The sequence below is a fragment of the Phoca vitulina genome, unplaced genomic scaffold (genome assembly GCF_004348235.1).
Source record: "Phoca vitulina isolate PV1807 unplaced genomic scaffold, GSC_HSeal_1.0 scaffold52, whole genome shotgun sequence".
Lineage (NCBI taxonomy): Eukaryota > Metazoa > Chordata > Mammalia > Carnivora > Phocidae > Phoca > Phoca vitulina.
In genome coordinates this window covers 1,241,535-1,254,355 of record NW_022589755.1, presented here as the reverse complement: position 1 = coordinate 1,254,355, position 12,821 = coordinate 1,241,535, and the positions used below count along the sequence as shown (strand labels likewise).

The following is a 12,821-nucleotide window of genomic DNA, read 5'->3' as shown; positions in this document are numbered from 1 at the left end:
GTTTCTCTAATAACTTCCATGCTTTTTTCAAGCCCAGCTAGTATCTTTAAAGTGATGATTCTGAGCTCTAGATCTGACATCTTACTAATGTCCGTATTGAGTAGGTCCCTGGCAGTCGGTACTACCTCTTGTTCTTTTTGTTGAGGTGATTTTTTCCATCTTGTCATTTTGTCCAGAGGAGAATAGATGAATGAGAGAACAAAATGCTAACAGGGTAACAACGTTCCCAGAAAATATACTGTAAACAAATCAGAAAAGACCTGAAGCAGTGGGAAAAGAAAGGGAAAGAGAGAAAAAAGAAAAAGAAAAAAAAAGGAAAAGAAAAAGATAAAGATAAAAACAAACAAAAACAGAAAAAAAAAAAAAAAACAGAATGTGATCAAATATGATCAGGCTGGTATATAGATCAGTGCCACACACTAGATTTTGGGTGTATTTGGTCTGTTAGAAGAAAGTGCCTCCCAAAATTTTAAAGAAAGAAAAACTTATATATGTACAAAAATAAGGGTTGATATGATGAAGGGATGGAATATGACTGTAAAGATGGAAATTATAAAAATTTTTATAAAAGGAATTGATAAGAAGTTGTTTGAAAAAAGAAAGGATTTAAAAAAGAGAGAGGAAAAAAAGGGGGAGAGAATGTGATCAGGCAGGGGAGTAGAAAAAAACCATACAATAGAGATTTAGGGTATATTTTGATCTGTTAGAAGAAACTATCTCAAAATTTTAAAGAGAGAACAACTTATATATATATGCCAAAAATACGGGTAACTACTATGAAGGGATAGAATATGACTAAAAATGAAAAATAAAAATGTTTTTTTTTAAAAAAGGGATTGATAAGATGTTGGTTAAAAAAGGGAAAAAGAAAAATTCAAAAAAAAAAAGACAGAGAAAAAAAAATTAACTTTGAAAGACTACAGAATCATGGTAAAAAAGCCATGAATTCTATGTGCAGTGTTCCCCTAGCGCTGGAGTTCTGCCGTTCTCACTGATCGGTAAACCTGGTCTTGGCCGGCTGTTCTTGCTGATCTTCTGGGGGAGGGGCCTGTTGCCGTGGTTCCCAAATGTCTTTGCCGGAGGCGGAATTGCCCCGCCCTTGCCGGTCCAGGCTAAGTAATCTGCTCGGGTTTGCTCTCTGGAGCTTTTGTTCCCTGCAAGCTCTCCGTGCAGCTTTGGAGGCGGAGAGTGAAAATGGCAGCCTCCCAGTCTCCGCCCCGGAGGAGCCGAGAACTCGGGCCCCGCTCCTCAGTGCGCCCCCAGAGAAAAGCAGTCAGTCACTCCTGTCTCCCCGGTCTCCGGCCGCACTCCGTGCTCACCCGGCCTGTGACCGCGCCTTTCTATCTGGCACCCGACCCCGGGTGGAGTCTCCAAACCCAGCAGATCCCCGCGGTGCGCTCCCGCACCTCTCCTCCCGGGGGAGGAAGGTGAGTCTCCCCGGATCTGCCGCTTGTTGGGTCCCTGCTGGAGGAGCTGTGGCCCGACTGTGCCGCGGATCACGGTTTATAGCAACCCGGAGCTGAGAGCCCGCGCCTGGGCTCCGTCTCTGCAGCCGGCTTCCCTGCTCCGATACCTGGGAGCTCTGCTGCACTCAGGCACCCCCAGTCTTCCTGTGACCCCAAGGGTCCTGAGACCACACTGTCCCGCGAGGGTTCCACCCCCCACTTAGCCACCGGAGTGACGTCCCTCAGCGGAGCCGACTTCTAAAAGTTCCAATTCTGTGCTCCGCGGCTCTATCACTTGCCAGAAGCGGCCGATGGAGGCCCCTCCCCCGCCGTCTATCCTCCCGAATATCGCCTCGGATTCACTTCTCCGCACATCCTACCTTCCAGAAAGTGGTCGCTTTTCTGTTCAGAGAGTTGTTGCTCTTCTTTTCTTCGATCCCCTGTTGAGTTCGTAGGTGTTCAGATTGGTTTGATCCCTATCCAGCTGAATTCCTGAGAGGAGACGAAATCCAGGTCTCCTACTCCTCCGCCATCTTGCTCCAATAAGCATAAATTTTTTAAAAATATATCCTCAGCCAATATGCCGTTTGAAAGAAAAAGCAATAAAAATATTTGTGGGCATATTAAACCTTGGAATTTATTTTTCCAAACTGGGAATTTACCACAATGACTGTCTTAAAAACAAATACTCAGACAAGACAAACCAAGCAGGGTGGTGAAATAGGGCTGGCATGTAAGGATAATCCATCTCTTGATAATGTTTTTTTATTATCTAAAAGAAAAAATAATTTTGTACACATAACACAGTTTAAAAGTAAATTCTGGTATAGTTGGTAGTTTTAAGAGAAAAAGTCTTCTGAGTGCTGAAATACTTTTAAGTTTTCGTTTTTCTGATTTTTGTTACTGTTGTTGAACTTGACAATGGGTTTTTAAAACTCAGAATTCACAGAAAAATAAGGCACATTTAGAAGATAAGGAGAAAAAAAGATAAGGTGGACTGTTCTTTCAGAAGCTAGGACCTGGGGCGCCTGGGTGGCTCAGTCGTTAAGCATCTGCCTTCAGCTCAGGTCATGATCCCAGGGTCCTGGGATCGAGCCCCGCGTCGGGCTCCCTGCTCTGCGGGAAGCCTGCTTCTCCCTCTCCCGCTCCCCCTGCTTGTGTTCCCTCTCTCGCTGTGTCTCTCTGTCAAATAAATAAATAAAATCTTTAAGAAAAAAAAAAAAAGCTAGGACCTGTTATAAAACTAGAAATGACGACAATTTGGTATTAGATATTTGCACAGAGCTACATGTACAGATCAGTGGAGACCATGTAGAGCTTAGAAGGAGATCCATATACATCTGGACATCCACACCTAGTGTGGAAGGAAACTGCTGCTCCAAAGAAGTATGTTCTGATGTGCATCAGAACACATGAACAAACACGTTTACAGCTGCATTGTTGTTATTGCAACACCTGAAAGCAATACAAAGGTCCATCAGTGTAGAATAGAGACAGATTATGAAATGGTGCCCTCAGCAGCAATGAAAATGGATGATACAGACACATTGAACAGCATGGGTGAATTTTACTGACATTCACTGGGCAAAAGAAGTAAGATCAAACAAATACATAGCATATGATTCCATTCATATAAATGTCAATGATATACAGAGCCAAACTATAGTTTAGGATTTATGCATAGTAAGGAAAACTATCAAGAAAATCCAAAAGATGCTGACTTTAAAAATCTGGCTGTTGGATTACTATTGGAGGAGGTGCAGACCGTGTCTGGGATGGAGTACTTGACATGGCAGGGCACTACTAGCGTTCTTTGTATTTCCCTCAGTGGCAGATACAGAGGCATCTATTTTAGGAACATTTGGTAAATTCTAAATATATATAAATTCCCTGTACTAATGTTATATATAACAATAAGAGTATAAAGAAAAATGGGATGAACATAAGTGTGGTCCTTAAGTGATAGCACCAAAAAACAATAAAATGAAAGAATTTAATGGCCTGGTAGCCACTCAACAGGCAGGTGATGCTGAGGGAAACTCCTCTGCCCAATCTGTATACATAAAAGACAACTTTACATCCAATGTTATCCAGGACGTATTTCCATCCAAAAGCTGCCATGGTCTGAGGGATCCCTTTGGAGAAAAGCACCAAGGAGTTGGCTAAGACCAGTTGGTTGAGAATCAGGTCTTTGGATTTCAACTTGAGTCCAGTGAACAAAGTGAAGTTATAAAGACCAAAGAGGAAGGAATTTCCCAGGATCCCCACTCCTGTCTGAATGAGGAAGATAATCCCCATTTCCAAGTTGAAAGAGCCCATCACATCAATATCAAGTGGAAATTGGTCTTTTTCTTTTTTAAGTGGAAATTGGCTTTAATTGGAGTTGAAGATCTGGAGGAAATCCAAAATATATGTATTACTGTCTTCATGTTTCCTGTAGGGCTTTTCATTAACCGCATTTTTTCCCACATAAAGGACATTCAGAATATGTCCTTAAAAGCAAACAAAAGGGGGTGCCTGGGTGGCTCAGTTGGTTAAGCGTCCAACTCTTGATTTTGGCTCAGGTCATGATCTCAGGGTCATGAGATCAAGCCCCACCTCATGAAGCTTGCTTAAGATTCTCTCTCCCTCCCCCTTTGCCCCTCCTCCCTACTCTCCCCCCCACCAGAAAAAATAAAGCAAACAAAAGGATCAGAGAGAGGTTATCTAAAAGAGATTTTACTAAGTAGTTGTAAATAATTCAAAATGTTTCTCCAAGGATGTGTACTATTGACAACAACCTTTAGTCCTTGGGTTATTGAAGGAGGGAGTTGTGGGGTATTTAGACATAAACTTTCATGTTAACTTTATAGGCAGGTGGATTTGTTCAAAATGTTTAGATACAATTATGATTTTTATAACAGCAATTAAAATTGAAAAATAATTTTAAGAAAAAGTAGAATATACATATGAACTTTATCAAAGAAGAATTTTAAACCAAGGGAAATTTCCAGAAATAATTTTGAAAAGAAAACAAAATGAATTTAGTTCTCCAACAAAGATGTCATTTTATGTGGAGTGAGAATTTATACAGTTTCTGTAAATCAGAGACAACTTTGAGGAGTCTCTGACTCCTTAACAGCTGTGATCACTGGTCACTCCTATGCTCAAAGTGTAATCATTCAAGGGCAAAAAAAAGGGACTCATTTTATTCCCTTAATCAAAAGGGAATGGTGGCCATAGAGGCATGTTTAGGGGCTAAATTATGTGCACTGTGCTCTCAGAGAAAGAATATTGAAATATCCATCATTATGCTACTTGGGTAGAACTTTATTTATTTATTTTATTTTATTATGTTAGTCACCATAAAATACATCATTAGTTTTTTTTTAAGATTAACTTTATTGCTTTATTTAATCCATCATATCCAAAATATTAGCATTTCAACATGTAAATAATAACTTTAACAATGACATACTCTATTGGTATTGTCTTCAAAGCTCAGTGTTTTTGATTCTCAATTTGGGTATTAAATTTCCATGAGAAAGGGTTGACCTGTATTTAAAATTTACAGTTGAAACAAGACTCATATACCATACTGAAGAGTTTTCTAAACTGTGCATCAAGTTAATTGCCTCTAAGTTAAATATAACTAAAAATTAACCCCAGTTGGGCTGACTGCGTTTCCTGTGCTCATGAACTGTGGCTAGTGACCACATGCTGGGCAGCAGGGGTGCAGAGAAGTGATCTGTCCAAGTGGGGTCCCCAGACCCACAGCATCAGCATCAGCTGGGAACTTGCTAGAAGTGCACATTCTCAAGGCCCCCCCAGACCCACAGAACCAGAAAACTCTGGGAGGGGGGCCCAGCGCCCTTCAGAGGAGCCCTCCACACAATTATGAGGTGAGCACATCATTAGTTTTTGATGTGGTGATCCACGATCCATTGTTTTCATACAACACCCAGTGCTCCATGCGGTACGTGCCCTCCTTAATACCCATCACCGGGCTAACCCATCCCCCCTCCCCTCTAAAACCCTCAGTTTGTTTCTCAGAGTCCATAGTCTCTCATGGTTCATCTCTCCCTCTGATTCCCCCCCCCTTCATTTTTCCTTTCCTTATCCTAATGACCTCCATGCTATTTCTTATGTCCACAAATAAGTGAAACCATGTGATAATTGACTTTCTCTGTGGAGAAAGGGGAACCCTCTTACCCTGTTGGTGGGAATGCAAGTTGGTACAGCCACTTTGGAAAACAGTGTGGAAGTTCCTCAAAAAATTAAAAATAGAGGGTGCCTGGGTGGCTCAGTCGTTAAGCGTCTGCCTTCGGCTCAGGTCATGATCCCAGGGTCCTGGGATCGAGTCCCACATCGGGCTCCCTGCTCTGCGGGAAGCCTGCTTCTCCCTCTCCCACTCCCCCTGCTTGTGTTCCTGCTCTCGCTATGTCTCTCTCTGTCAAATAAATAAATAAAATCTTTAAAAAAAAAAAATTAAAAATAGAGCTACCCTATGACCCCACAATTGCACTCCTGGGTATTTACCCCAAAGACACACATGTAGTGAAAAGAAGGGCCATATGCACCCCAATGTTCATAGCAGCAATGTCCACAATAGCCAAACTGTGGAAAGAGCTGAGATGCCCTTCAACAGTGAATGGATAAAGAAGATGTGGTCCATATATACAATGGAATATTACTCAGCCATCAGAAAGGATGAATACCCAACTTCTATATCAACATGGATGGGACTGGAGGAGATTATGCTAAGTGAAATAAGTCAAGCAGAGAAAGTCAGTTATCATATGGGTAGAACTTTATATGTCAGAACAAACCATCCTGTTAATGCTACAGGTGTGTGAGGGGTGAACACACAGAATTTCGTATTGATCAGAGGGGACAGTGAAGTTCTTGTTGGGTAGAAAGAGTTACAGATTTATAGATAATTATAATTTCACAGTAATTTTGAAATCTGGTTCTAGGTCAGGGTAACATTGAGAACCTGAGAATATTGAAGTCCCTGATGATCTCTGCTCTCTTAAATGTGGAATCTTCAGTCACTTTTCTCTTGAGTCATATCTCCAGACGGGAGTTGGAGGTTTATACTCTTCCACCAATCGTAGGTATTGTAGAGAAATGTAATAACAGACTCCTTTAAACACAGGCTCTCAGTGATTAAAAACAAACAAAACCCTACTGCATATATCTGCAATTGCCACCCAGAAACCAGTGTCCAATTACAGATGAGAACTAAAAATCATTATCTTACTGCTCCTCACTTCCATTTAGAGTTAAGCCTTTGCCCTGACTGTCATGAGAGTGTCTGCATGTCCGTTTATTCAGAAGCAAGAGGAGAAGATGTCAGGGCAATAGGGAAGAAGGAAGGATATGCTTGGGAGCCCTGAAGCAGGTGGGTGAGCATGACAGTATGTCTGGACCCCTCAGAAAGTTCCCTAATGCTTTCAATCCTAAGAGTACTTGTTTCAACCCGAGCAAGAAGAAGGAGGTTTTTTCATATGGGTTTCTTATTAGGTTTTATGGAATACATTCTATTTCCTCAGAGGTTCTGATACTTGTTTTTTAAAATAGCCACCTACTGACACAGATTGTGTTTGCTGCCAGGACAGTAGCTGCAGACATGTGTATACCTGTACGTCTGTGGAGACGGGGATTCTGAAGCCTGAGATAAACACTGCGGATTCCATGATCTGGCCTCTTGCTAGGAAGTGGTTGTCTCTTCACTTGTAATTGGTGGGGAGGGTCTGTATGGGACTTAAGATTATATCTGAAAGGCATTTGTGAAGTGAGCAAATTATGTAAAGCTATTAATGTTAATTAACAAACTTGTACAAAGAGAATGACTATAGAAATAGAGAAGTTGGTGAAGTTGGTGATTGGCTAAGTCTCGGTGGGAAGTAGAGGTCGCTCGCTGGGTTCTGAGACATGAGAGAAGTCAGTTGAGTCCATGGCTATCCTGCATCTGGGCTACCGTGAAAATTGTTTTCCAAAGCATATTTTTATTTCTGAGACCACTGAACAAAAACAAACTTGGCTGTTAAGAAAAAGTAAAGTGAGAGAAAGTTGACAAGGTGTATAAACAGAGGGAAAGGGGTGGTGTCCCGTGCTGAATAAATATTTATTGAGCACCTTGTCTGTCTCAGATGCTATTCTAAATGTGTGTTCACACCAGTGAAAAGAACCAAAAATGTGTCGCTCACATTCTAATTGATGGAAACAGAGAACAAATAATGAAAGAAATATTGGGGTTAATAGTAAGTTGTAAAGTTATGTCACCCAAATACAGACAGTAGAAAATTCAGGTAAAGATGAGCGTGTACAATAGAGTGGATGGCAATGTAAAATATGGTGATCAGGGTTGGTCTCACAGGGGCGTGACATTTGAGCAAATATTTGAGTGGTAAGGGATTTGCGTATTTGGGAGGATGTTGCACACAGATGAGATAACCAGACTAGTGCCTGAAGGAGAGGATCATGACTGGATCTTTGCTGAAAATGTGAGAACGGAGCACAACTATGAAGGGAGTAAGTGTAAAGCTTTGAGGCTGAAGGGCTAAGGGAGCCAGGTCATGTAGGGCACTGTAGACCATTGTAAAGAATTTGGAGTTTCTCTAAGTGAAATGGTAAGCCATTGTGTACATAGTATTGGAATAGAGAGGGGCATGATCCAACCTGTATATTAAAAGGATCACTCTGGCCTTTGTATTGTATATAGACTAAGGGGAACAGAGGAAGTGGAGAGGTCCGTGAGTCACTGTTGTGCCATAATTTGAACAGGGAAAGTTTAAAGAAAGAGAGGACTGGAATAACAAGGGATTGGAGGGTAAGAAGTAGCGAGAACTCTGAAGAGTACAGGATTATCAGATACAAGGAACTCTAGGCCCGAGGTAGAGCAGTCAGAGAGCATATCGCAGGATGAAATCTGTACCTTGTGGGTGAGCGCACAGCTGGACCACTGAATGACAGAGAAGTCTCAGTGTGAGTCTCCAGCTCCCAGGTCCTGCTGTGCGTGGTAGCCAGCAGCTTTCCCAACACCACCATCCCCGAGAAGTTTTAAAGTGGCCTACCTCTGACCCTCAAGAATAGCTTTCCCAAACACTCCCAACTTCCAGAGGACAGTTCCCAGAAGTACTGCTGGTGAGGCATCAAAGCAACTCTGCGATTCCATAAATCACCACCTGCCCTTTTGGACAAGATCTAAAAAGGCCCTTACTGTATCCAGTAAGCAGAATGAAGTTATAAAGACAAAGGAGTGAAGAATTACCCATGATGCCAAACCCTGGCAGAGGAAGAAAATCCCCATTTCCAAGTTGACAGAACTGATCACAGCAAAATCTAGTGGAACTTGATCTTAATTGAAGTCAGAAGAATTAAAAATAACAAAAATTTGTTATCATCATCTCACCCAGCAATTCCAGCATTAAGCCTAACACAGGCTTTCTCACTGTAAATGAACATTAAGAGTATGTGTGTGAGGGTCACTACCAATGTTCTGCTTTGGAAATAATGTAAACATTGAGTATAACGGGCCCTGGCTCTCTGCAGCTGTAAACATGGAGGAATTCCTCACTGCAGGTATGGAGTTACCTCCAGGATATATTCTTATGTGAAAAAAAAGTGAGATGCAGATGAGCATGTGAACTAGGGTCTATTTTTCTAAGAATGCAAAGAATAGCAGTATAAATTTAAGTATAAATATGAATATAAATAAATACAGTGTTTGAAGAGGACTATGGAAGGATTAACAAAAAACTTATAAAAATAATGGCCTCATGGGGCAGAGAAAGTTGAAGGTTAGACTTCTCTCAACTGACCTTGTATTATATTTTGACTATTGTAAAAATGGAAATACTTTGCACATTTATCAAACAACATAAAACCAACGTATACTAGAATAACCTATTACTTTCAATGTCAAAATGAATTTTAAGATATATATTTGTGTGTATGTATGCAAACATCATTATGTGTGAAGTTTGTGACCAATCCATATAAATAACTTTTGAGAAACTTAAAAAAATAATTTTGTCTGTTTATTTTTATTGGGATATATTCAGACAAAACACCAGCCAAGAAATTGTGAACTGGTATCCAATATCATATTTTTTAGTAAAATCATAGTTTTTTTTTAAAATGATGGAATAAGAATATTAATATACTTGAGAACCAAGACTTTTAGGAAAAAATAAAAGAAATAGAAAAGCAAACTGTTTTAAGGTAATATATTTGTTCATTTCCTTGAAAAAAATCAACATTAACCAGTCTGTATTTGACTTAAAATATAGAGAGAGACATGAACAGGTACAGATATTACGACCAACGCCCTGAGCAACTACCACCTCCATTCTCCAGATTGTGACCTCTAAATGCAATTTCTCACTAAAAAAGTGTAAGACATCTTGATAAAAATTTGACAATTCCTAGTCAGTGTGAGGAAAATGACTTTGAAACATCTTGTTAAACCATCAAGCAAGAAAGCTGTGAAAAACTTCTTCCAGTGGGAGGCAGTAAGCAGGAACTGTACTACCTCTGAAGTATCCTTCACAATAAACTGAACTAGAATTTGAGTAAACCATTAGCAAAAATTATACATTTAGTGGCTGTCTGGGACAGTGTGTGAAACAACATCAGTGTGATGCAGTAAGTTAATAGTATGTCTTAAATTATTCTAGATAAATGATCCATTTATTTTCTTTTTTATAAGAATGGGAAAAAAAGGAGGACTTATTATTTGCCAGACTCTTAATAGAAAAACACAAATTAGGGATGCCTGGGTGGCACGGTCAGTTAAGCGTCTGCCTTTGGCTCAGGTCATGATCCCAGGGTCCTGAGATCAAATCATGCATTGGGCTCCTTGCTCAGCAGGGAGCCTGCTTCTCCCTCTGCCTGCCCTGCCTGCAGCTCCCCCTGCTTGTGCTCTCTCACTCTCTCTCCCTGACAAATAAATAAATAAAATCTTTAGGGACGCCTGGGTGGCTCATTTGGTTAAGCGTCTGCCTTCGGCTCAGGTCATGATCCCGGGGTCCTGGGATTGAGTCCCGCATCGGGCTCCCTGCTCCGCGGGGAGCCTGCTTCTCCCTCTGCCTCTGTCTCTCTCTCTGTCTCTCATGAATAAATAAATAAAGTCTTTAAAAAAAAAAAAAAAGATAAATAAAATCTTTAAAAAAATAAAAATAAAAATAAAATAAAATCTTTAAAAAATAACCCACAAATTATATGGGGGTACATTGATTAGATCCTGAATCAAATGGTTATTAGTGGGTTTTTTTGAGGAAATAAGGAAACCATGAGCTCTTATTGTTATTTAATGATATTATTGAGTTTTTGTTATTGTTGTAGGTATTATAAAGGTATTCAGGTCCTCCTTAATGAATGAATACCATCTTTAGATCCCATATCATTGTGTGGAAGTATGTTCTTGATTATTTACTCAAGAATATAATGATATATATAATTTTTTTGTTAAATAATCCAGTGTGGATAATGTGGGTAGCAGTGTAGATGAAATGAAATGACTGTGTGCTGATAATTAACTGTTGAAGCTGGTAATAAGTCTATGAGCCTTATGGTATTACCTTTCACATATATTTGGAATATTCCATTGTGCCAGTTTTTATTTTTTTTTTTTTAAAGATTTTATTTATTTGACAGAGAGAGACACAGCAAGAGAGGAAACACAAGCGGGGCAGAGGCAGAGGGAGAAGCAGGCTTCCCGCGGAGCAGGGAGCCCGATGCGGGGCTCGATCCCAGGACCCTGGGACCATGACCTGAGCCGAAGGCAGACGCTTAACGACTGAGCCACCCAGGCGCCCCCCACTGTGCCAGTTTTTAAAAACATTTTCTTCTCTTAATAATATTTTCTAAGTTTTATGTCTTTAAGGCAATATTTTTCAACCTGAGACAATATACTTTTTATTCTTAGTGTTTCATTAAATGTTAAATTACTTTATTCTTACTATAAATGTTTTTCTGTCTTTAGACAGGACTCTAAAAATCAAATGATGTCTGTATCCAGAGGGACCAGATAAATGAGCAGTTTGGAAACTAAAAAGGTAAAAGCTGCCTAATATACAGGTGCTTGTGTGCTCATCATTTAATGAAATGTATCAGATTTTCACATAATTCTAAATGTAAGGAATCTAGCTTAATAAATTTCCATACTATTTAAAAGAAAGGAATAATAACATTAAGAAAACTCTTTGGGAGCAGGTATCCAAACTGGGTCTGTTTTGTATGAGCCTTTGTGGCAAGTCAATGATTTTACTCAGATAAAAAACCTTATCAGTGATGGAAAAAGAAGCAGAGATCTAAAGTATATTAATATAAAATGAAATTCAACAAGATTTTAAGGGGAGGCTTCCCTAAGAATGGGTTTTCTTCAAGAAATACTCTGTTTGGTACTGAATGGAGAAATATGGAAATATTCCCAAATTGATCAGAAATAAGAGGACTATGCTGGTCCCTTATTGACTCCAATTTCCTGGCATTTCAATAAGTCAGGGAAAATAGCTATGAGATTTATTTATTTATTTATTTGTTTATTTATTTATTTATAAAGATTTTATTTATTCATTTATTTGAGAGAGTGAGAGAGAGAGCACATGAGAGGGGGGAAGGTCAGAGGGAGAAGCAGACTCCCTGCCGAGCAGGGAGCCCGATGCAGGACTCGATTCCGGGACTCCAGGATCATGACCTGAGCCGAAGGCAGTCGCTTAACCAACTGAGCCACCCAGGCGCCCCAAGATATATTTATTTTAAGTGGAAATATATTATTGAGAGCTGAAATGCCTGCATATCTCAGAGGCACTATAGGACCACATAAAATGTTAGAATTAATAACATAGTTTAACATTTATGTATTTGCTATGAAAATAATCAGAAATCAACCAGTTTTCTGTATGTAGGAAATATTGTCTGTACAATTATAAAGAAAGATATCTCACTAAAGATAATACAGTTTTGCCAAATACCAAATAGTCTACTAAAATATTCTTTAGTAAATTAAATAATTTAATAAGCTAAATAATGGTAGTGAAGTACTGAAGCAAAATTAAAGCCCTATTAAAAGCTTAAAATCAGTACTAAAAAAATAGCATGACAGACTTAATCCCAAGATAGAAAGTCTAATGCTGTAAGTGATTTAATTAACACAATTAGTATCTTTTTCATATAATTCAAGTTAAAATTAATAAATTTTTGGGGCGCCTGGGTGGCTCAGTCGTTAAGCGTCTGCCTTCGGCTCAGGTCATGATCCCAGGGTCCTGGGATCGAGCCCCGCATCGGGCTCCTGCTTGGCGGGAAGCCTGCTTCTCCCTCTCCCACTCCCCCTGCTTGTGTTCCCTCTCTCGCTGTCTCTCTCTCTGTCAAATAAATAAATAAAATCTT

General features: G+C 39.8%; 1 protein-coding gene across 3 annotated transcripts in view; it reads left to right on the top strand.

Moving 5' to 3' along the window:
- LOC116622027 (zinc finger protein 256-like) overlaps window positions 1-12,821 on the top strand; it is a 47,730-nt gene that overhangs the window by 20,265 nt on the left and 14,644 nt on the right. For 2 of the 3 annotated variants that reach the window (XR_004297504.1, XR_004297503.1), the window contains exon 2: window positions 11,416-11,488. The exons of the other annotated variant lie outside the window; for it this stretch is intronic. The gene's annotated coding sequence lies outside the window, so the exon portion shown is untranslated. The remainder of the gene's footprint in view (window positions 1-11,415; window positions 11,489-12,821) is intronic. 3 annotated transcript variants of the gene reach the window in all.